Source organism: Dendrobates tinctorius, unplaced genomic scaffold (assembly GCF_039654945.1).
Source record: "Dendrobates tinctorius isolate UK_male_01 unplaced genomic scaffold, ASM3965494v1 ptg000022l, whole genome shotgun sequence".
NCBI classification, from domain to species: Eukaryota; Metazoa; Chordata; class Amphibia; order Anura; family Dendrobatidae; genus Dendrobates; species Dendrobates tinctorius.
Genome location: NW_027361690.1, coordinates 115,781,100 through 115,804,285, shown reverse-complemented (window position 1 = coordinate 115,804,285; position 23,186 = coordinate 115,781,100). Strand labels below are relative to the sequence as shown.

General features: G+C 46.7%; 1 long non-coding RNA gene across 1 annotated transcript in view; it reads right to left on the bottom strand.

Moving 5' to 3' along the window:
* Positions 1-22,794, bottom strand: part of LOC141084370 (uncharacterized) — a 29,448-nt gene extending 6,654 nt beyond the window's left edge. The window contains exons 1-2 of the long non-coding RNA XR_012230988.1: positions 22,360-22,794; positions 17,649-17,772 (exon numbers count right to left, since the gene is read on the bottom strand). This is a non-coding gene — a long non-coding RNA (uncharacterized lncRNA). The remainder of the gene's footprint in view (positions 1-17,648; positions 17,773-22,359) is intronic.
* Between the last annotated feature and the right edge of the window lie 392 nt (positions 22,795-23,186).

Sequence of the window (23,186 nt, the reverse complement as noted above, 5' to 3'; positions counted from 1 at the left end):
ACAATAGCATTTACTTTCGGTCTGATCTGCAATTGCTTATGTTATTACCTATATTGTTTATATACACATGTGGTCAAAATTGTTGATACCCCTCGTTTAATGACAGAAAAACCAACAATGGTCACAGAAATAACTTGAATCTGACAAAAGTAATAATAAATAAAAAAATCTATGAAAATGAACAAATGAAAGTCAGACATTGCTTTTCAACCATGTTTCCACAGAATTAAAAAAAAAAATTAAACTCCCCCTGAAAATAATGTGACAAAAGGGAGATGTTAAATGACGGTGTGTCCACTTATTAGCATCATAGGTGTCTACAGTCTTGGAATCAGTGAGTGGCCTGTACAGACGGTTACAGATACTCACTGTGCTGTTTGGTGACATGGTGTGTATCACACTTAACATGGACCAGAGGAAGCGAAGGAAAGAGTTGTCTCAGGAGATTAGAAAGAAAATTATAGACTAACATATTAAAGGTAAAAGTTATAAGACCATCTCCAAGCAGCTTGATGTTCGTTCCAGTGACTACAGTTACACATATTACTCAGAAATTTAAGCTCCATGGGACTGTAGCCAACCTCCGTGGACGTGGCCGCAGGAGGAAAATTGATGACAAATCAAATAGACGGATAATACGAATGGTAACAAAGGAGCCCAGAAAAACTTCTAAACAGATTAAAGGTGAACTTCAAGCTCAATGAACATCAGTGTCAGATCGCACCATACGTCGCTGTATGAGCCAAAGTGGACTTCATGAGAGACAACCAAGGAGGACACCATTGTTAGAAAAAAAATCATAAAAAAGCTAGACTGGAATTTGCCAAACTACATGTTGACAAGCCACAAAGCTTCTGGGAGAATGTCCTATGGACAGATGAGACAGAAATGGAACTTTTTGGCAAGGCACATCAGCTCTATGTTCACAGATGGAAAAATGAAGCATATCAAGAAAATAACACTGTCCCTACTGTGAAACATGGAGGAGGCTCTGTTATGTTCTGGGGCTGATTTGCTGCATCTGGCACAGGGTGTCTAGAATCTGTGCAGGCTACAATGAAATCTCAAGACTATCAAGGGATTCTAGAGAGAAATGTGCTGCTCAGTGTCAGAAAGCTTGGTCTCAGTTGCAGGTCATGGGTCTTGCAACAAGATAATGACCCAAAACACACAGCTAAAAACACCCAAGAATGGCTAACAGGAAAACATTGGACTATTCTGAAGTAGCCTTCTATGAGCCCTGACCTAAATCCTATTGAGCATCTTTGGAAAGAGCTGAAACATGCCGTCTGGAAAAGGCAACCTTCAAACCCGAGATAACTGGAGCAATTTGGTCTTGAGTAGGCCAAAATACTTGTCGAAAGGTGCAGAAGTCTCATTGACAGTTACAGGAATCGTTTGATTGCAGTGATTTCTTCAAAAGGTTGTGCAACAAAATATTAAATTAAGGGTACAGTCATTTCTGACCAGGCCTATTTCATGAGTTATTTTTTTAAATTCTGTGGAAGCATGGTTGAAAAGCAATATCTGACTTCCATTTGTTCATTTTCATAGATTTTTTATTTATTATTACTTTTGTCAGATTCAAGTTATTTCTGGGACCATTGTGGGTTTTTCTGTCATTAAACCAACAATTTTGACCAAGTGTGTACACTTGCCATGTTGTCTTTGTGGGTCCCTTTGGGCACAGAACACTTGGGATTTAATATAGTTCCTTCACATATTATTTACATCATTGATACTTGCTTTATGTGGTTTATACCAGGGGTGGGCAATTAATTTTCCCAAGGGGCCACATGAGAGACTGTGACTGTTGTGGAGGGCAGAACAAATAGGATGAAATTGACAATCAATATACATATTATAATTATTATATTAATTGTGTCACTTAATATTGAGCAGAGTTAAGAATGCTGACATCCCCCTGTATATCTTTTGAACCCAAGTACAGCCCCTTCTGTATATTGTATGAGCCCCCCCACAGCCCCTTATTTACTGTAAGAGCCCCACACCTTCCTCCCCCATAGGCGGCATGAGCCCCACAGCTTCTCCCCCATAGGTGGCATGAGCCCCACATCTTCCTCCCCCATAGGCGGCATGAGCCCCACACCTTCCTCCCCCATGGACGGCATGAGCCCCACGCCTTCCTCCCCCATAGGCGGCATGAGCCCCACGCCTTCCTTCCCCATAGGCGGCATGAGCCCCACACCTTCCTCCCCCATAGGTGGCATGAGCCTCACACCATCCACCCCCATAGACGGCATGAGCTCTAAACAGCCTTGCCCATATGCAGCATGAGCCCCACACAGTCTCCATATATACACTGCATGAACCCCACACAGCTTCCCTATATACACTGCATGAGCCCCACATAGCCTCCCTATATACACTGCATGAGCCCCACATAGCCTCCCTATATACACTGCATGAGCCCCACATAGCCTCCCTATATACACTGCATGAGCCCAACACAGCCTCCCTATATACACTGTATGAGCTCAACACAGTCTCCCTATATACACTGCATGAGCCCCACACCGCCTCCTTATATACACTGCATGAGCCCAACACAGGCTCCTTATGTACACTGCATGAGCCCACACAGCCTCCCAATAGGCATTGCATGAGGTCCCCATAGCCTCCTCAAGTGCAGCATGACGACCCCATATGCAGCACCATGTGCAGCATGTCGCCTCCATATGCAGCACCATGTGCAGCATGTCTCCCCTATGCCCACCCAAACATCCCATACACATGAAAAACAAACAAAAAAAACAACACGCATATGGAGACAGCGAGCGGGCAAGCACCGTGCAGCCCGTGGACCTCTGGTTTCCAGCCCTACGGCTGTCTCTTGCCCAGGTCTGGTTTATACACATTGTGTGTACAGTATGTGTGCATACAGTGCCTTGCGAAAGTATTCGGCTCCCTGGAACTTTTCAACCTTTTCCCACAGATCATGCTTCAAATATAAAGATACCAAATATAAATTTTTGGTGAAGAATCAACAACAAGTGGGACATAATTGTGAAGTTGAACGAAATTTATTGGTTATTTTAAATTTTTGTGGAAAATCAAAAACTGAAAAGTGGGGCGTGCAATATTATTCAGGCCCTTTAACTTAATACTTTGTTGTGCTACCTTTTGCTGCAATTACAGCTGCAAGTCGCTTGGGGTATGTCTCTATCAGTTTTGTACATTGAGAGACTGAAATTCTTGCCCATTCTTCCTTGGCAAACAGCTCGAGCTCAGTGAGGTTTGATGGAGATAGTTTGTGAACAGCAGTTTTCAGCTCTTTCCACAGATTCTCGATTGGATTCAGGTCTGGGGACTTTGACTTGGCCATTCTAACACCTGGATACATTTATTTGTGAACCATTCCATTATAGATTTTGCTTTATGTTTGGGATCATTGTCTTGTTGGAAGACAAATCTCCGTCCCAGTCTCAGGTCTTTTGCAGACTCCAACAGGTTTTCTTCAAGAATGGTCCTGTATTTGGCTCCATCCATCTTCCCATCAATTTTAACCATCTTCCCTGTCCCTGCTAAAGAAAAGCAGACCCAAACCATGATGCTGCCACCACCATGTTTGAAAGTGGGGATGGTGTGTTCAGGGTGATGAGATGTGTTGCCTTTACGCCAAACATATTGTTTGGCATTGTTGCCAAAAAGTTCGATTTTGGTTTCATCTGACCAGAGCACCTTCTTCCACATGTTTGGTGTGTCTCCCAGGTGGCTTGTTGCAAACTTTAACACTTTTTATGGATATCTTTGAGAAATGGCTTTCTTCTTGCCACTCTTCTATAAAGGCCATATCTGTGCGGTGTACGACTGATTGTTGTCCTATGGACAGACTGTCCCACCTCAGCTGTAGATCTTTGCAGTTCATCCAGAGTCATCATGGGCCTCTTGGCTGCATCTCTGATCAGTCTTCTCCTTGTTTGTGATGAAAGTTTAGAGGGACGGCTGGGTCGTGGCAGATTTGCAGTGGTATGATACTGTTAGGAGTCAGGTTCCTGTGTCTGCTCTGCAGGAATCCAGACCCTTACATTCTGCGGTCTCTTGCTCTTTATCTACCGCAGAGGAGATTGCCTTGCAGCAAATCTCTCCAGGGGCTAAGTCCCTCTGTCCTCCTACTGAGCATGCTCATGAGACGGAAGGTCCCGGCTGCTATAAACAGCGTGCATGGCCGTACCGCCATGCGCTAGTATAGACTATACTGCTATGTGTGAATGATGACGGATGTATGATTCTGGTGACTGACTTATTATGAAACCCCTTCCCTCTGATATTACGCTTGTGGTTAGTGAATTAGTTCAGTAGGCTGCGACAGTGTGGCAAGCCTTAGGCCACTGTGCACACCGCACCTCTGCGCTAGCGTCCGACATAGCGCCTGCTTTGTATCTGTGTCATCCAGCGGCAGTGTGTGCGCCACACTGCAGTTGCAGCCCTTCTTGGCATTCGCAGTAGCGACGCCGCACACACGGTAGGTCTAGACGGACGCAGCCCCTCTGTCTTAGTTCCTGCTCCTGTGACCTTATACCGTGTGTGCATTTACCTGAGGCCTGTGACTCTAACAGGCTCAGCCTTTTTGTATGTTTTTGTTGCGGCGCCTCTGTGTGAACAGAGCCCGCTCTGCAATCTTCGGGTGAAGTTGAACCCGTGCGCATTATATCGCCATATTGCTCATCTGCCATTACTCAGCAGCGGTTGTAACACCTACTACACGGTGGACCCCGAGCGGCGAACGCACTTTATTATTTTTATTTAGTGCGTTCCGCCATTCCTAACATTATACTAGCGCCAGGGTCTGGCTAGTAATGGCAGATCAGCAGCAACTCCTTCAGTGTATTCGCCAGCTAGAGGGCCGGTTGGCTACTCTTGAGAGTGTTATCGCAGCGGCGAAGTCTTCGGAGGCTGCTGTACAGGCAATCGCAGAGGCGGTTTCTTGTATGTCCACGTCCTCCCACGCACTGACAGTTACCCGCCTCCCGTTGCCCGATAAATTTTCTGGCGAAGGCGCCTCCTGTAGGGGTTTCGTCAGCCAGTGCTCTATCCAGCTGGAGTTACTGGCTGCGCGATTCCCTACGGAGCGTGCCAAGGTGGTTTATTGTTTCCCTTCTGTCAGGCAAGGCATTGGAGTGGGCTACACCACTATGGGAGCGTGGTGACCCAGAGGTTCGGACCGCTGCTCAGTTTTTAACCGCTGTTAAGCAGGTCTTCCTGGGACCACGGGTCACGCACGACACCTCTCTACAGCTACTGGCTTTGACTCGGATCCCTCTCGGTTAGTCAGTATGCCGTTCGTTTTCGGACACTGGCTTCCGAGCTGGAGTGGTCTGACAAAGCCCTCATCCCTGTGTTTTGGAGAGGTTTAGCTGAGCATGTTAAGGATGCTCTTTCTACAAGAGAGGTTCCTGCAAGTCTGGAGGAGCTGATTGCCATTGCCACCCATATTGATCTCCGTTTTTCGGAGCGCGGGCTGGAGCGTGCTCAATCCAGACGGAAGGTTACTCCGGCTCCCAAACTCTTTGAACCTCTGGAATCACCCGAGCCAGAGTGTTCACTCCCAGAGCCCATGGAGGTGTCTCACGCCAGTCTCGAGGCGCATCTGACACTAAGTTCCACTTGCGGCTGCCACTGTCAGCACTCCGTTCACCAGGATAACGGGGCCCCGCAATGGCCAAACTCTGTGCTGCCGGGCAAGACCTTTGTCCCCCCTCGCCTTCGGCCGAAGGTCCTCACGTGGGCACACGCGTCCAGGGTGGGTGGTCACTGTGGCTACATGCAGACCACAAAACTCCTGGTAGGGTCGTATTGGTGGCCGCACAGGGCTCGGGACATTAAGAAATATATTCAGGCATGCGCCTAGTGTGCTCGGGTAAGCTTCCTTAAACAGAGAGTGGAGACGGTCGCCGACACACCTCGGCGTCCCACTTCAACTTATGCTCCGGGCGGTTTTGCCGCTCCTGTGGTCTCCCACGTGTCCCTTCTTAAACCTGGCGATCTTGCCACCTCTGATACCTTCCACGTGTCCCGGTTTTCAGTGTCACCTACCGGGACATCAGACTTGCCTTCGGACGAGTCTGAGGCATATGCCTCTGATAGGCACAGGGTGGTGGAATGGAAGGCTCAGAGAGGAGGGGGCACTAAGGGGGGGTAATGTTAGGAGTCAGGTTCCTGCGTCTGCTCTGCAGGAATCCAGACCCTTACATTCTGCGGTCTCTTGCTCTTTATCTACCGCAGAGGAGATTGCCTTGCATCAAATCTCTCCAGGGGCTAAGACCCTCTGTCCTCCTACTGAGCATGCTCATGAGACGGTTTCGCATTGGAGATCGGGAGTCATGTGCTCAGGTCCTGCTCCAGATCTCTTTGGTCCATCTCGGAGATCTGGAAACTTCTGGAAGGTCCCAGCTGCTATAAAAAGCGCACATGGCCGTTCCGCCATGCGCTAGTATAGACTATACTGCTATGTGTGAATGGTGACGGATGTATGATTCTGGTGACTGACTTATTATGAAACCCCTTCCCTCTGATATTACACATGAGGTTAGGGAATTAGTTCAGTAGTCTGCGGCAAGCCTTAGGCCACTGTGCACACCGCACCTCTGCGCTAGCGTCTGACATAGCGCCTGCTTTGTAGCTGTGTCGTCCAGCGGCAGTGTCCTGCGCCGCGCTGCAGTAGCGACGCCGCACATACGGTAGGTCTAGATGGACGCAGCCCCTCTGTCTTAGTTCCTGCTCCTGTGACCTTATACCGTGTGTGCATTTACCTGAGGCCTGTGACTCTAACAGGCTCAGCCTTTTTGTATGTTTTTGTTGCGGCGCCTCTGTGTGTGAACAGAGCCCGCTCTGCAATCTTCGGGTGAAGTTGAGCCCGTGCGCATTATAGCGCCATATTGCTCGTCTGCCATTACTCAGCTGCGGTTGTAACACCTACTGCACGGTGGACCCCGAGCGGAGAACGCACGTTATTATTTTTATTTAGTGCGTTCCGCCGTTCCTAACAAATACTCCTTCCATTTCAATATGATCGCTTGCACAGAGCTGCTTGGGATGTTTAAAGTTTTGGAAATCATTTTGTATCGAAATCCGGCTTTAAACTTCTCCACAGCAGTATCACAGACCTGCCTGTTGTGCTCCTTGGTCTTCATGATGCTCTCTGTGCTTCAAACAGAACCCTGAGACTATCACAGAGCAGATGCATTTATACGGAGACTTGATTACACACAGGAGGATTATATTTATCATTAGTCATTTAGGACAACATTGGATCATTCAGAGATCCACAATGAACTTCTGGAGTGAGTTTGCTGCACTAAAAGTAAAGGGGCCGAATAATATTGCACGCCCCACTTTTCAGTTTTTGAATTTCCAGAAAAATTTAAAATAACCAATAAATTTCATTCAACTTCACAATTGTGTCCCACTTGTTGTTGATTCTTCACCAAAAATTTACGTTTGGTATCTTTACGTTTGAAGCATGATAAGTGGGAAAAGGTTGAAAAGCTCCAGGGAGCCAAATACTTTCGCAAGGCACTGTATATATATGCATACACTGCTCAAAAAAATACCAGAATGGGAGACCATATACCAATAAAAATGCTCGCCACCTCGGTGTAGCACGGGTTCATAGCTAGTAAAAATATAAGGAAAAAGGAAGGTGAATCAGTTTCTGGCTAAGCTGGTGGTGACTCAGTGCTGTACAATATCTCCCTAGATATAAACAGCCGGCCTAGGGATCCTCTGGAGCTAAACAGCCCCGACTCCAGACTGATAAACTTTACTTTTCCTAATACACAGAAGTAAACTATCAGCCAGGAGAGAGTCTTGTGCTGCTGTTATGATTTACCCCAAGACATTGCCTGGACTGGAGGCCGTGGAGCAAAACGGCTGACTGCAAAAAGTCTCAGTCTCTGCAAGTGACAAAGTTTCTGAGTTTATTTTGACAATTAGGCTATGTGCACACGCTGAGGTTTTTGCTGCGGATCCGCTGCGGTTTTGGCCACTGCGGATCTGCAACAGTTCTGCAGACAGTGTACAGTAGCATATAAATCTATGTAATTTACAATCTGCTGTGCACATGCTGCGGATTTTTAACTGCGGATTTGCTGCGGTTTTGAACCCGCAGAAAGAAATGACATGTGACTTCTTTTCTGCGGATTCTGCTGCGGTTTACCACCTCCTCCATTGTAGAGGTGATAAACCGCAGGGGAAAACCACAGGCCAATCCGCAGGTCATTTTACCTGTGCTTCCGCAGATACAAATCCGCAGCGTGTGCACATAGCCTTATAATCAATGAGATTAGCTGCTAAGTGGGTGTTCCAAAATTAAAGGGGTTTTCCCACAAAGATTATGTTAATCACCAGCTCTTGGAATAATAATTACCACAATTAAATGTGTTGAAATAAAATGTTCCTGTGCGGAGATAATTGTATAAATGTGCCCCTGCTGTGTTCTGTGTAATGGCTGTGTCTCACCATGCAGGGACATGGTCCGATCATACCACAGCTCCTGGGCAGGGGAGGAAGCAGAAGAGAGAATACAGACAGGACAGCACAGGATCAAAGTTGATTTTTTTTTTTTTGTGAGGTAAACCCATTTGCTTGCTTGTTTTTAAACAATGTTTTACCTCACAGAACCCATCATCTGTGGTCCCCTGCTGTAATGTCTGTATACTCTCTTGCTTCCTCCCCTGCCCAGGAGCTGAGGTATGATCAAACCATGTTCCTGCACGGTCAGACACAGCCATTACACAGTACATAGTAGGGGCACATTTATAAGATTATCTCAGCACAGGAACATTTTTTTAACTCATCCAATGGTGGAACTTATCAGGGCCGGCGTCAGCACCCGGAGCACCCAGACAAGTGCCAAGGCCCTGACGAGACGGTATCCCACTCACGCTGTGTGGGATACCCGCCACCACGCCCCCCCATGCACCGACCCCATTCTCGCCCTACCAGACACCCACCGCAGCCAGCAATGAGTCATTTCTGGGCTGCTCTCTTCTGGCACAGGACCTGTGATGAGGTCACAGGAGGGGAGGACTCAGGGGTCACATGATCAGAAGCCGTGTCTGCAGGACTCTGCTGTGCTGGTGGTCGTCATGGTGCTGGATGAGGGGTCCACCATGCGGTAGGTGTAGAAACCGCTGCTAGATGGTAGCAGAGCACTATGGCGGTAATGTGCACGGTTAATATCACCCAGGTGCAACAAGCAATCTCTGTTGTAGACACAGAGCTGCTATAACAAATAATAAATATGGCAACGCTTGAGCCTGTTAGCAGCACAGAGACTCAGCGGCACACATGCGGTAGATGGTCACCGGAGTAGTTGAATATAACAGCACTACATCCGAAAAGACCTACCGTAGGGACTTGTGTGCAGAGCGTCGCAACCGCGGACGCACAATTAAGCTGCAACTGCAGCGCGGCGAGGAAGGTGCCGCAGAGAGACACCGCTGCAAATGCAGGCGCGATGTCAGGCGCTAGCAGGTGTTGCTGTGGAGCTATAGCGCGCTGGCGCAAATACTGGCTCTAACACATTCCCTCCCACATCTGTAATATCATAGGAATGGGGGTTTCAAATGAGTCATTCACCAGATCATGCATCCATCAACAAACACACAGCAGCAAGTATGGCTATACTAGCGAATGGCGGAACAGCCATGCACACTTTTTATAGCAAACGGGACCCTCTGGAAGTCTCCAGAATCCTGAGCTGAACCAATGGAATCAGGAGCAGGACCTGAGCACCTGACTCCTGAACTCCAATGGGAGATCGTCCCACGAGCATGCTCAGAAGATGGAATGAAGGATTTAGCCTCCGGAGAGAGTTGCTGTAAAGCAATCTCCTCTGCAATCTCTTCTGCAGTGGAAAGAGAGCAGGAGACTGCAGGATGTGAGGGTCTAGATTCCTGCATAGACAGGGCAGAAATCTGACTCCTAACAGTTAATATCTTTCTACTGAGCCTGCCAGGTCTTCTCCTGTGAATCTACTCCTACTCTGGAGGAATACTCCTTGTCTTGCCTAGTACCTTTGTCCTTGAGTCTTTGTCCCTGTACCTTGTCTGAACTCTGTCCTACCCCTGCCTCCTTGGCTTCTTTCCCTGTTGTGTCTTTCCTTGTGTCCTCCCTGTCTGTACTCTGCACCCTTGCAGCTCCGCTTGCCCTGCAGCCTTGTAGCTCCGCCTGCTCTACTCCCTTGCAGCTCTGCTTCCTTGCAGCTCTGCCTGCTCTGCTCCCTTGCAGCTCTGCCTGCTCTGCTCCTGCTGCTGCAGAACCTCTTGCTGCAGCTTCTTTCCACAGACCTTGTGGTTCAGCTTTGCTCCGCTCCTGCTGCCGCTGCAGAACCTCTTGCTGCAGCTTCTCTCCGCAGACCTTGTGGTTCAGCTTTACTCCACACTCCTGCGGCTCCGCCTACTCCGCACTCATGCGGCTCCATCTACTCCGCACTCATGCGGCTCTGCCTACTCCGCACTCATGCCTGTATCCATACCTGCATGTCCTGCGTGAACAGGTCCAAAACCTGTTTCTTCATATTCCACTCCTTCCTGCCTGTATCTGTACCCGCTATGTGAACAGGTCCAAACCTGTTCCTTCATATTCTACTCCTTCCTGCCTGTATCCGTACCGGCACCCGCTGTGTGAACAGGTCTATACCTGTTTCTTCATATACCACTCCTGCCTGCCCTGTGTCTCAAGCCGTGCCCGCCTGCCCTGTGTCTTAAGCCGTGCCCGCCTACCCTGTGTCTCAAGCCGTGCCCGCCTGCCCTGTGTCTCACCCGTGCCCGCCTGCCCTGTGTCTCAAGCCGTGCCTGCCTGCCCTGCGTCTCAGCCTGCCTGTCAGTCACACCTGTCCAAGTGACTTGTCCCCGAGTGGGATCAGCAGCCACAGCCAGACACCACCCTGGAGTCGTACCCGGCAGCTACCTGCCGCACAAGCCTGACCTCGCCATCAGAGGCTCCAGCGAAGACCGAGGTAGCTGTTGTAGTCACGCTTCCAGGGTAGTCTGGTTTGTGGCACAGTGGGGCCACAACCCCCCGGCTCGCGCCAATCAGCCAAGGCGCGAGCGTGACACTTTATTTTTCTTTCCTTCTCTTTCTTTCCCCTTGTTCTCTCTGTTCGTTCTCTCTCTCTGTTATTTCTTTCCCCTCTTTATTTCTGTTCTTTCTCCCTCTCGCTTTCTTTCTTTCCTCTTTCTCTCTCTGTTCTTTCTCTCTGTTTTTTCCCATCTTTCTTTCTCTTTCTCTCGTCCTTCCCCTTTCTTTCTCTCTACCTCTCTGTTCTTTCTTTCCCCTCTTTCTTTTTTTCTCCCTGTTCTTTTTTTCTGTCCACTCTTTCTTTCTTTCTGTTCCTTCTTTCTTTCTCTGTTCTTTATTTCTTTCCCCTCTTTCTTTCTCTCCCTCTCTGTTCTTTTCCCCTTTCTTTCTCTTTCTCTCTGTTCTTTTTTCTGTCCACTCTCTTTCTCTCTGTTCTTTCTTTCCCCCTCTGTTCTTTCTCTTCTTTCTTTCTATTCGTTCTCTCTCTCTCCCGTTCTTTATTTCCTCTTTTATCTCTGTTCTTTCTCTCTTTCTTTCCTCTCTCTCTCTCTGTTCTTTCTTTCTCTGTTCTTTTTTCCCCATCTTTCTTTCTCTCTGTTCCTTCCCCTCTTTCTCTGTACCTCTTTGTTCTCTTTCTTTCCCCTTTCTTTTTTTCTCTCTCTCTGTTCTTTTTTTCTGTCCACTCTTTTTCTCTCTCTGTTCTTTATTAATTTCTTTCCCCTCTTTCTTTCTCTCTCTCAGTGTTCATTTTTCCCCTCTTTCTTTCTCTCCTTTTTTCTGTCCACTCTCTCTCTGTTCTTTCTTTCTCCCTTTCTGTTTCTCTGTTCTTTCTTTCCCCTCTTTCTTTCTCTCTCTAATCTTTCATTCTCTCTGTTCTTCCTTTCTTTCTGTTCTTTCTTTCCTTCCTCTCTGTTCTTTCTTTATTTTCTCTCTCTCTGTTCTTTCTCATCTTTCTTTCATATATACACTACTAATCAATAGCCTCCTTCACATGAACATGTTTTCCCACAGAGCATATGTCCGTGTGGACCACATGTGTGTCCGTGTGATCCACACGGAGAAAAGTCAGTTTTTGGCTGGCACCACGGATGCCACACGGCATGAATCGTGGTATGTGTTAAAGGGGGGCCCACTGAGACTCTTTCGCCCGGGGCCCTCAAAAACCTGGAGCTGGTGATTAAAATGAACTTTAAGTTACCACCAGTCCATAAGATAAGTGATGACTACTAGTTAACCCACATTTGTGACCAAAGTGCCGGACTTGGGTCCCTTTTTTAATTGGTCATTCTTCTCACATGCACGCTACTGCTCCAATTAGTCATTATGGCACTAATGATTCCCTACAGTGTTTCCTTATCTCCACCAGTGCCATAGTGATTAAAGGCAGTGTTCAGGCAGGAGTGCAGCTTTAGACATAAGTCCCCCAATTCTGGTGATCTATGGGGGTCTTCACAGATAACTCATGGTTATCACTGACGGATAGGTATAATTCCAGGAATTCTCCTTAGGGTGATAGTACACACTAGGGCTGACCGCATGCCTCCGAATCACCGCCCAATATAATGGCCATTGTCTTCATGATTTGGTGTGAAAATCTTTCGGCATCATGGTGGGCAGAGTTTCAGACTGGTCCCTTCACTATAAAGTAATGTTAAAGTGTCCCCTTGCTGGTACCCCAGCAATAAGTCATTATGTTATGGAGAAAAGTCAAAGTTTCCATGCATGTCCCCACACGTACATTGCACATTAATTTCACAGTGCTGTATGCATTATTTAGGAAAAGACAGGTTTTTCAGATTAAGACCACATTCACATGCTCAGTATTTGGTCAGTATTTTACCTCAGTATCTATAAGCCAAGACCTGGAGTGGGTAACCTCATCAAATACTGAAGGTTGAATGTGGCCTAACAGATATTTTTGTATACCACTCTCTGCTCTGACAAAGAATTAAGAATCTTGAAAATGGGACCCCCAATTAATTAATTCAGAATTACATAATAAGGGAAGGAAAATTAACATTCTGAACTGGACAATCCCTTTAAATAATTTCCTAAAATATATATTGCTGCTGGTTTTGTTTTACAAATTCTGATGCAAAATTCTGACCAAGTTACTGCCAGGTGAATACAGTTGTGGCCAAAAGTATTGACACCCCTGCAATTCTGTCAGACCTGGAGCCGTTTGCCAAAGAAGAATGGTCTAAAATTCCAGCAGAGCATTGTAAGAAACTCATTGATGGTTACCGGAAGCGGTTGGTCGCAGTTATTTTGGCTAAAGGTTGTGCAACCAAGTATTAGGCTGAGGGTGCCAATACTTTTGTCTGGCCCATTTTTGGAGTTTTGTGTGAAATTATCAAGGTTTTGCTTCATTCTCTTTTGTGTTTTTTCATTTAAGACAAATTAAATGAAGATAATAATACCAAAGAATTTGTGTTTGCAATCATTTTCAGGAAGAAACTGAGTATTATCTGACAGAATTGCAGGGGTGTCAATACTTTTGGCCACAACTGTAAGAGCAAAGGAGGAGCGAGTCTCAGAACTCCAACATTTGCAGTCATGAGTTCTAAAAACTCATTTTGAGAAACTTCTGCCCTCATAAATACTCCACCATTACCTGTGAGTGGTATTATACATAAGTGTAAGGAACCGCAGCAAGTCCTAAACGAAATGGAGACCACATAAAATTACAGAGCAGGGTCACCCAGTGTTAAGGAGCATAACAGTCACCAAAGCTCTGCTGACTCTGTAACTGTAGAGTCCAAACCTTGTTTGAGTTTCCATGGCCGAGTTGCTGACTGCCAGCCTTACATCACCAAGCACAATGTCACATATCACATGGAGTAGTATAAAGCCACTATTGGAGTCTGGAGCAGTGGAAATGTATTCGGTGGAGGGATGGATCATGTTTCTCCATCTTTCATCTTTTGGACAGGTCTGAGTTTGGTGAATACGAGGAAACCGTTACCTGCCCGATTTCAATGTGTCAGCTGTAAAGTTTGGTGGAGGAGGGATAATGTTATGGGGTTGTTTTTAATGATTTGTCTAGGCCCCTTAGTTCTAGTGAAGGGAAATCTTAATACTTCAGCAAACCAAGACATTTTGGACAATTGTCAGAACAGCTTGATGAAGGGGATATTCTGTTCCCCATGATTGTGCCCCAGTGCAGAAAGCAAGGTCCATAAACTCATGGCTGGGGAAGTTTTATGTGGAAAAACACGACCAGCCACACTGAGCCTGGACCGCAACCAGCACCTTTAGGATGAACTAGAATGGAGATTTTGAGCCTGAGCCTCTCCTCCAACATCAGTTTCTGATCTCATAACTGTTCTATTGGATGAATGCGCAAAAATTCCCACAGACTACTCCAAAGGTTTGTATACATCCTTTCCAGAAGAGTGGGAGCTGTTACTGCTGCAAAGGGAGGACCAACTCCATATTAATGGCTATCTACTATATAATCGTCTAATTCTGTCTGTCTGCCACACACACACACAGCCACACACAGCCACACACAGCCACACACACAGCCACACAGCCTCACACACAGCCACACAGCCTCACACACATACACACACACATAGCCACACACATAGCCACACACACAGCCACACACACAGCCACACACACAGCCACACACACACATACACACACACACACAGCCACACACACAGCCACACACACACACACACAGCCACACACACATAGCCACACACACATAGCCACACACACATAGCCACACACACACAGCCACACACACACAGCCACACACACACAGCCACACACACACAGCCACACAGCCACACACACATAGCCACACACACAGCCACACACACACAGCCACACACACACATACACACAGCCACACACACATAGCCACACACATAGCCACACACACAGCCACACACACACACATACACACAGCCACACACACACACATACACACAGCCACACACACACAGCCACACACACACAGCCACACACACACAGCCACACACACACAGCCACACACACACAGCCACACACACACAGCCACACACACACAGCCACACACACACAGCCACACACACACAGCCACACACACACAGCCACACACACACAGCCACACACACACATACACACAGCCACACACACACAGCCACACACACATAGCCACACACACATAGCCACACACACAGCCACACACACACACATACACACAGCCACACACACAGCCACACATACACAGCCACACACACACAGCCACACACACACAGCCACACACACACAGCCACACATACACAGCCTCACACACATACACAGCCTCACACACATACACAGCCTCACACACATACACAGCCTCACACACATACACAGCCTCACACACATAGCCACACACATACAGCCACACACACACAGCCACACACACACAGCCACACACAGCCACACACACAGCCACACACACACACACACAGACACACAGACACACACACATACACACAGCCACACACACATAGCCACACACATAGCCACACACACAGCCACACACACAGCCACACACACATAGCCACACACACATAGCCACACACACACACATACACACAGCCACACACACACAGCCACACACACACAGCCACACACACACAGCCACACACACACAGCCACACACACATACACACAGCCACACACACAGCCACACACACACACAGCCACACATACACACAGCCACACACACACAGCCACACAGCCACACACACAGCCACACACATACACACACACACAGCCTCACACACACAGCCTCACACACACAGCCTCACACACACAGCCTCACACACACAGCCTCACACACATACACAGCCACACACACATACACAGCCACACACACATACACAGCCACACACACATACACAGCCACACACACATACACAGCCACACACACATACACACACAGCCTCACACACACACACACACACAGCCTCACACACATAGCCACACACATAGCCACACACAGCCACACACAGCCACACACACACAGCCACAGCCACACACATACACACAGCCACACACACACAGCCACACACACAGCCTCACACACATACACACAGCCACACACACACAGCCACACACACACAGCCACACACACACAGCCACACAGCCACACAGCCACACACACACACACAGCCACACACACAGCCACACACAGCCACACACACAGCCACACACACAGCCACACACACAGCCACACACACAGCCACACAGCCACACACACACACACAGCCTCACACACACAGCCACACACACACAGCCACACACACACAGCCACACAGCCTCACACACATACACAGCCACACACACATACACAGCCACACACACATACACAGCCACACACACATACACAGCCACACACACATACACAGCCACACACACATACACAGCCTCACACACACACACACACACAGCCTCACACACATAGCCACACACATAGCCACACAGCCACAGCCACACACACAGCCACAGCCACACACACAGCCACAGCCACACACACAGCCACAGCCACACACACACACACAGCCACACACACACAGCCACACACACACAGCCACACACACACAGCCACACACACACACAGCCACACACACACAGCCACACACACACAGCCACACACACACAGCCACACACACACAGCCACAGCCTCACACACATACACACCCTCACACACATACACACACACAGCCACACACACAGCCACACACACAGCCACACACACAGCCACACACACAGACTCTCCTCTGTGGTGTCGGGGAGGCTGGTGTACATGTACAGCTTTTTAGCTTCTCCTGCTCACAGCAGCACTCTCCTCTCTACCGGGATACTAGCAGATGAGCGCAGGAGAAGCTGTCACCTGCTGACAGGAGCTTCTCTCTCCCTGGGAGCAGCCACCTATGCTGACTTGACCTTTTGCTGACGTTTCATCTTGATGCTGCTCTGGCTGTCTCCCCCAGAGGAGCTGCACAGGAGGACAAGAGCCCCGGAGTTTTCATAGTGAAGCCCCTGGAGGAGAGCAGAGAGGCGTCCTGTGCACGCCCAGGCAGCCCTTTCAAATTTCTGACCTGGGCCCTGTGTGCGCGCACTCTCCTGCCTGCCCGCGCTCACACACTGCGGCCCTTATCAGCGCGTGCACCAACAGGAGCGGGAGCGCACACAGAGCCTAGTCAGAAGTTTTAAAGGGCCAGCAGCCCATTTTGTAGTTCAGAGCCGCCAGCCCACTGGGAATCTGCCTGGTTCGCCAATTATCAATCCGGGCCTGGTGGAACGTGTAGGCATCCAGATGCTTTATTCCATATAGTCTTGTTACCAACATTGCTGTTAGCAAGGACGTTTCAGCCTCGCTCTTCACATCAGCATCCATTCATGAGAGTTCATCAGAGGTTCCTCTGGGACCTGCTAGATAGACTGACTAGTACTGATTCTGTCTGTCTGTTGCCTTTTTAAGCCAATGGCTTCAGACAGACTATAGAATAGCTAACCTTAAAGGGAACCTGTCTCCTTGAATAAATGCCGTTTACCTGCAGGTATAGAGTTAATCTGAAGGTAAATAGTGTTACAATGCTGACCAGCCTCCTTACCGAAAGTGCAGCTACTGGTAGAAAATTAACTTATTTCCTCTCTGAAGCCACTGGCTTCTAGTCACAGGGGAGTTTATGGAGAGGATCCGGTCATCATTCCAGATGAGCTGTCAATCAAAGTAATCTAATAAGATAACAAAAAAAGAGAAAGGTTTTAAATGTCAGAGAGAAAAACAGAAGAGCGTAGAGAATTTAGCACACAACAGTAACCCTGTACTGGCTATATATAATATTCATTTCCAGTTTATGTTTAACTACAAATTATACTTTCAAAACACTCAGGCAATCCCAATGAATAAAGCAGGGATTGAGCATGTGCACCTCCGCTCCGCTCCACATGGGGCCCTGCAGACCCCAATACTTGGGTTCTTGAGTTCGGTATTGAGATGGTGGGGGTCCCCGCAGCTAAACCCCCAGCGATCAGTGAGTTATCCCCTATCCATTAGATAGGGGATAATTTAATATTTTGTTCCTTTAATCCAGCCCACTATGAGAATTGCCAATCTGACACAGCTTTGTGAAAGAAGGTCATGAGCTTTGATCATGCATCCATACTATGGGATGGAAACATCTCTTGGCCATGTGGGTTTGCTTCAGCAGGTCCATCAGAATAAACAATGGGATTTCCAGGAAAAAATGACCGTGTTTCAAATTTTGGAATAAGTAATATGACATGTTGAAGCGATTTCCGAAACTCCTGCAGAAAAATCTAAAGGCAATGTGTATTTTTCTTAGAAACTATGGGAGGTTTCTTTGCGGTTTTTAAGTGGGTTTTGACTCAGAAGACGAAACAAAATCCAGGTGTATCAAGATCCTTGTGATGGAATCCTAACTCTATAGGACCAGAGTGATGTAACTTGAAGCTCGTGGGCCCCAGTGCAAAATCTCCAACAGGACCCCCACATTTCTTTAATAGTATTTATCTTCTTATGGGCCAAAGGAACCTTTTGGTTCCCCTCAACTCTAGGTCCAGGGTACAACCACAACCCCTGCATCCACTAAAGTTAGACTCCTCACTCTGTACTGTGACCATGTATTACATGGTTGACTAATTCAAATTAATAGGTGCAATCAGATACCATTCCCCTAGCTTTGCACACTACTGATTGTGCCAGTGGGTTCACTTTTAGAAAAGACCAGTCTGATAGTCCAGCACCCAACATCAAGAATCAAGAGATTTCGATGATTAGAAAAAAAGGCAAATATAGCGCCACTGCTGTCTATTGGCTATGTCAGGTATTGCAATGGGATGGGGCTCAGCTGTAATATGAAACAAAGCCCAAGGAGTTGTGCTCTTTCTAACAAAACCCAAAAGTAGGCATATAGGGTCATGTGTCGAGAAACCTGAAGACTCTTTATCTTCCATGTATTCTGTCCATTGTACTCATTGTCGTCAATTACGAGATTGCATCAGCCTACATCCGGTGTAAGTATACATTCCTGGTGACATTGCAGTGCCCAACCCACGGCCGAGCCTCCAGCATGCTGACAATGACACAATGCAAAATGCTGCCCTGGAAACCCTACAGACATAGTAACCATGTCCCTGGGAGGTGACAGCGCTCTCGTCACGCTATCTCGGAGGAAGATGATGGGACCAATGTGAAATACTGAACCACTCTCTGGCATTACACATATCCTGTGATGTCCCATGTGCGACACCGCGCTGCAACCTCCAGTCATCAGTCACTATTGCTGCAGGCTACTATTAACCCCTTCACCTCCGGGGTTCCGTTTACATTTTTCGCTCCCCTTCTACCCGGAGCCATACAGTTTTTATTTTCCCGTCAATATGGCCGTTTGAGAGCTTGTTTTTTTACGGAACGAGTTGTACTTTTGCCCGACAACACTGAATTTACCATAAAATGTACTGGAAAATGTGAAAAACTTCCAAGTGCGGTGAAATTGCAAAAAAGTGCAATTCCCAAATTGTTTTTTTTTTCTTTTACCATGTTCACTAAATGCTAAAACTGACCTGCCATTATGAGTCTCCAGGTCACTATTAGCTCAAATATACCAAACATGTCTAGGTTCTTAATTTAAGTGGTGAAAAACAAAATCCAAGGTTTGTAAAAAAAAAAAAAATTCAGTGCCATTTTCCGAGACCCGCAGCGTCTCCATTTTTCCTGATCTGGGGCTGGGTCAGGGCTGACGTTTTTATTGATACAATTTTGGTGCAGATATGATATTTTGATCGCATGTTATTGCAATGTTGCGGTAACCAAAAAAACATAATTCTGGAGTTTTGACTTTTTTCTCATTACGCTGTTTACAGATTGGGTTAATTATTTTTATATTTTGATAGATTGGGCGATTCTGAACGTGGCGATACCAAATATGTGTATTTTTTTATTATTATTTTACTTTGAATGAGGCAAAAGGGGGGTGATTTGAACTTTTATATTTTATTAACGTTTTTAAAAACTTTTTTTTTTTTTTTTACTCTTTTTACTTGCTTCAGCAGTCTCCTTAGGCCTCTTTCACACTTCCGTTTTTGACCATCAGTCAAAATCTGCCAGTTTTTGAAAAAAACGGATCCGCCATGTTTTTTGGCGGATCCATTTTTTTCCCCATTGAGTTGCATTACCGGCGGATCTTGACGGATGGCCATCCGTTGGATCCGTTTTTTTGCGGATCCACCAAAATGTTTGCGTCCGCCGGCATGCCTGGACGGAGCCTGCAACGTTTTTTTGTCTGTAGGATCCGCACTTTTCAGTGCGCATGCCCAGAGAAAGGAAGTCAGCCGGGGATTTAACCCTGAAATCCCTTCTGGTGGTGGAAAATTCTCTCTCTCTCTCTCTCTCTCTCTCCCCCCCCCCCCCCCGAACTGCGGTTCCCTTAAAATTCTGCATTCAACGGATCCGTCAAAAAAACGGTCCGGTGGCATCCGTTTGCATCAGTTACAAACGGATCCGCTTTCCGCCATTTTGGCGGATTTTAACTGACAAGAAAAAACGGAAGTGTGAAAGAGGCCTTAGGAGACATGAGGCTGTGATCTTCTGGTCGCTTGTGCTACAAACACATGTAGCAGAAATGATCATCTGTTATGAGTGCCGGCTACCAGGCGGCATTCATAAAACATCAGCAATGACAAGCAGGTTGAGATTGACAGCAGCATTTAACATGTTAACAGCCCTGAGTGGATTGCAACTTCAACCGTGGCTGTTATGGGCGCTAAGCCCAGAGAATATGAGGGCTCAAGACTGGAGCCCGCATCAAAGGAGGAGATACAACATATGATGTGCATATGAAAATGTCATATGTCATGAAGGGGTTTTCATTCATTGTGACTGCAGATTGGCAATTTCTGATGGTTTGCATTATGGTCACAATGTCAGGATTCCTCAGATTGATCCGGCGGTCACGTGCCAACTGGATTCTTATCCGCTTTTTTCAACAGGACATTGAAATAAGTGGATGAGAATCTACAATCTGGCAATTAAAGGGTGTTCCCACAAGCAAAAGTTGATTTTAATCTATAAATCTTGGAATAATAATAATAACTTTCACAATCGGATTTAAATAAAATGTTCCTGTGCTGAGATAATCTTATAAATGTGCCCCTGCTATGTACTGTGTAATGGCTGTGTCTGACCGTACAGGAACATGGCCTGATCACACCACAGCTCCTGGGCAGGGGAGGAAGCAAAAGAGAGTATACAGACAGGACAGCAGGGAATCACAGCTTATTCTTTCTTTGACGTAAAACATTGTTTAACCCCTTAATGACCGCCAATACGTCTTTTAACTGACCTGAGATATAAGAGAAATAGCATCCCCATACAGGAGACAATCCAGCAGCTGTTGACTGTACACTATAGCTGACAACTTGCTGTATCAGGCACAGTCATTGTTGGCATCGTCCATATCTGTTTAACCCCTTAAATTCTGCTGTCAATAATGACTATATCATATAAATGGTTAAAAGAGTGTGGGGGCTTCCTCTTTATCCCCTTCAGCACCCTGAGATCGTGATTGTGCAGTTCTGATGTTTGCCATGGCAGTTCAGACTCTAAGTCTCATGGCTATAGTGGCCTGTTCAGAAGTTACTGACATTTAGGTGGTAAAAATACGCTTTTTCATTTCTATCATGCCACTTTGTATTAATTCCTGAAAAGCACCTGAAGGGTTAATAAACTACCTGACTGCAGTTTTCAGAATGTCAGGGGGTATTGTTTTTAAAATTGTATCACTTTTGGGGGTTTTCCAATATGGAGGACCCTCAAAGTCACTGCAAACCTGGATAGGTCCCTAAAAAAAATAATTTTGTAAATTTCCATGCAAAAATGAAAAATTACTGCTACATTTTAAAACCTCCTAAACTGCTAACAAAATAAAAGAACATTTTACAGATGATGATGCTGATGTAAAGCAGACATGTGATAAATGTTATTTATTAATGTTTTTTCTGTGGTATGACTCTCTGGATTAAAGGGATAATCATTCAAAGTTTGAAAATTGCTAATTTTTTTACATTTTTGTCAAATGTCTGATATCTTTTATAAACAAACACATCAATCTAAATTTATTATTATCATAAAGTATACTGTGTCACAAAAAAACAAAAATCAAAATCACTAGAATTTGTTGAAGCGTTCCAGAGTTATCACCACATAAAGTGACACTGTTCAGATTTTTAAAATTTGGCTCTGTCACTAAGGGGTTAAAAATAGGCAGGGAAATGTTTGACACAGCTTCTCCCACACATTACCTTGTTCTCTATCCAGTCACGGTAGTCCAGGTAAATCAGACTCCAAGTAGGCAACTGTTGTCCAACAGGGAATAACTTCTAATGAACAGGAATGGAATAGAATGAAAAGAGTACAACACTGGATTCCTGATCCCTCCCTGACACTCTCCACAGCTGCACCCACTGCAGCAGCCGAAGATTTACAGTGGTCCAGGCGCTGAGATCAGGGTGCCCAAAACCCCTACTGTGGGGACCTTCCAGAGTCCTGGGGCCTGTGTTGCGGTTCTTAGTCCTTTTAGTCTTTGAGACCCCTCTTGAGTCCTCTCAAGTCTTTTAGGCCCCTCTGAGTCCGTGGAGTCTGGGGCAACAGATCTCTCCCATCTGGAAGTCTGGCAGTGCCCTGTTCCTTTTTGAATGTCTGCTCAGGACTCATGTACCCAAGCTTCTGACCCGGGACAGCAGCTTCCTCCCGCCTTTCTGCTGCTGGCCCAGCCCCTAACTTAACCCCTGACTATCTATTAGCAACAGCAATTAAAGGGGAACTCCCCATAACACAATACATAGTAAACAGGTGCAACATATGGCGGTATACACATTACGAACACATCACAGCATTATACACAGCATAACAAATACAGCACATACATTAAGAACATGTTTATATAAGGTGCACGTGGGGGCCACACAAAGAAGGAAAGGGCGCAACTGAGGGGACCTGCCTCCTCCTTACACCTGTACGGTCAGACACACCATTACACAGTACACAGCACGGGCACATTTATAAGATTATCTCAGCACAGGAATATTCCTGGACAGAATCAGCCTGAAAAAGCAGCAAAAAAACGCCC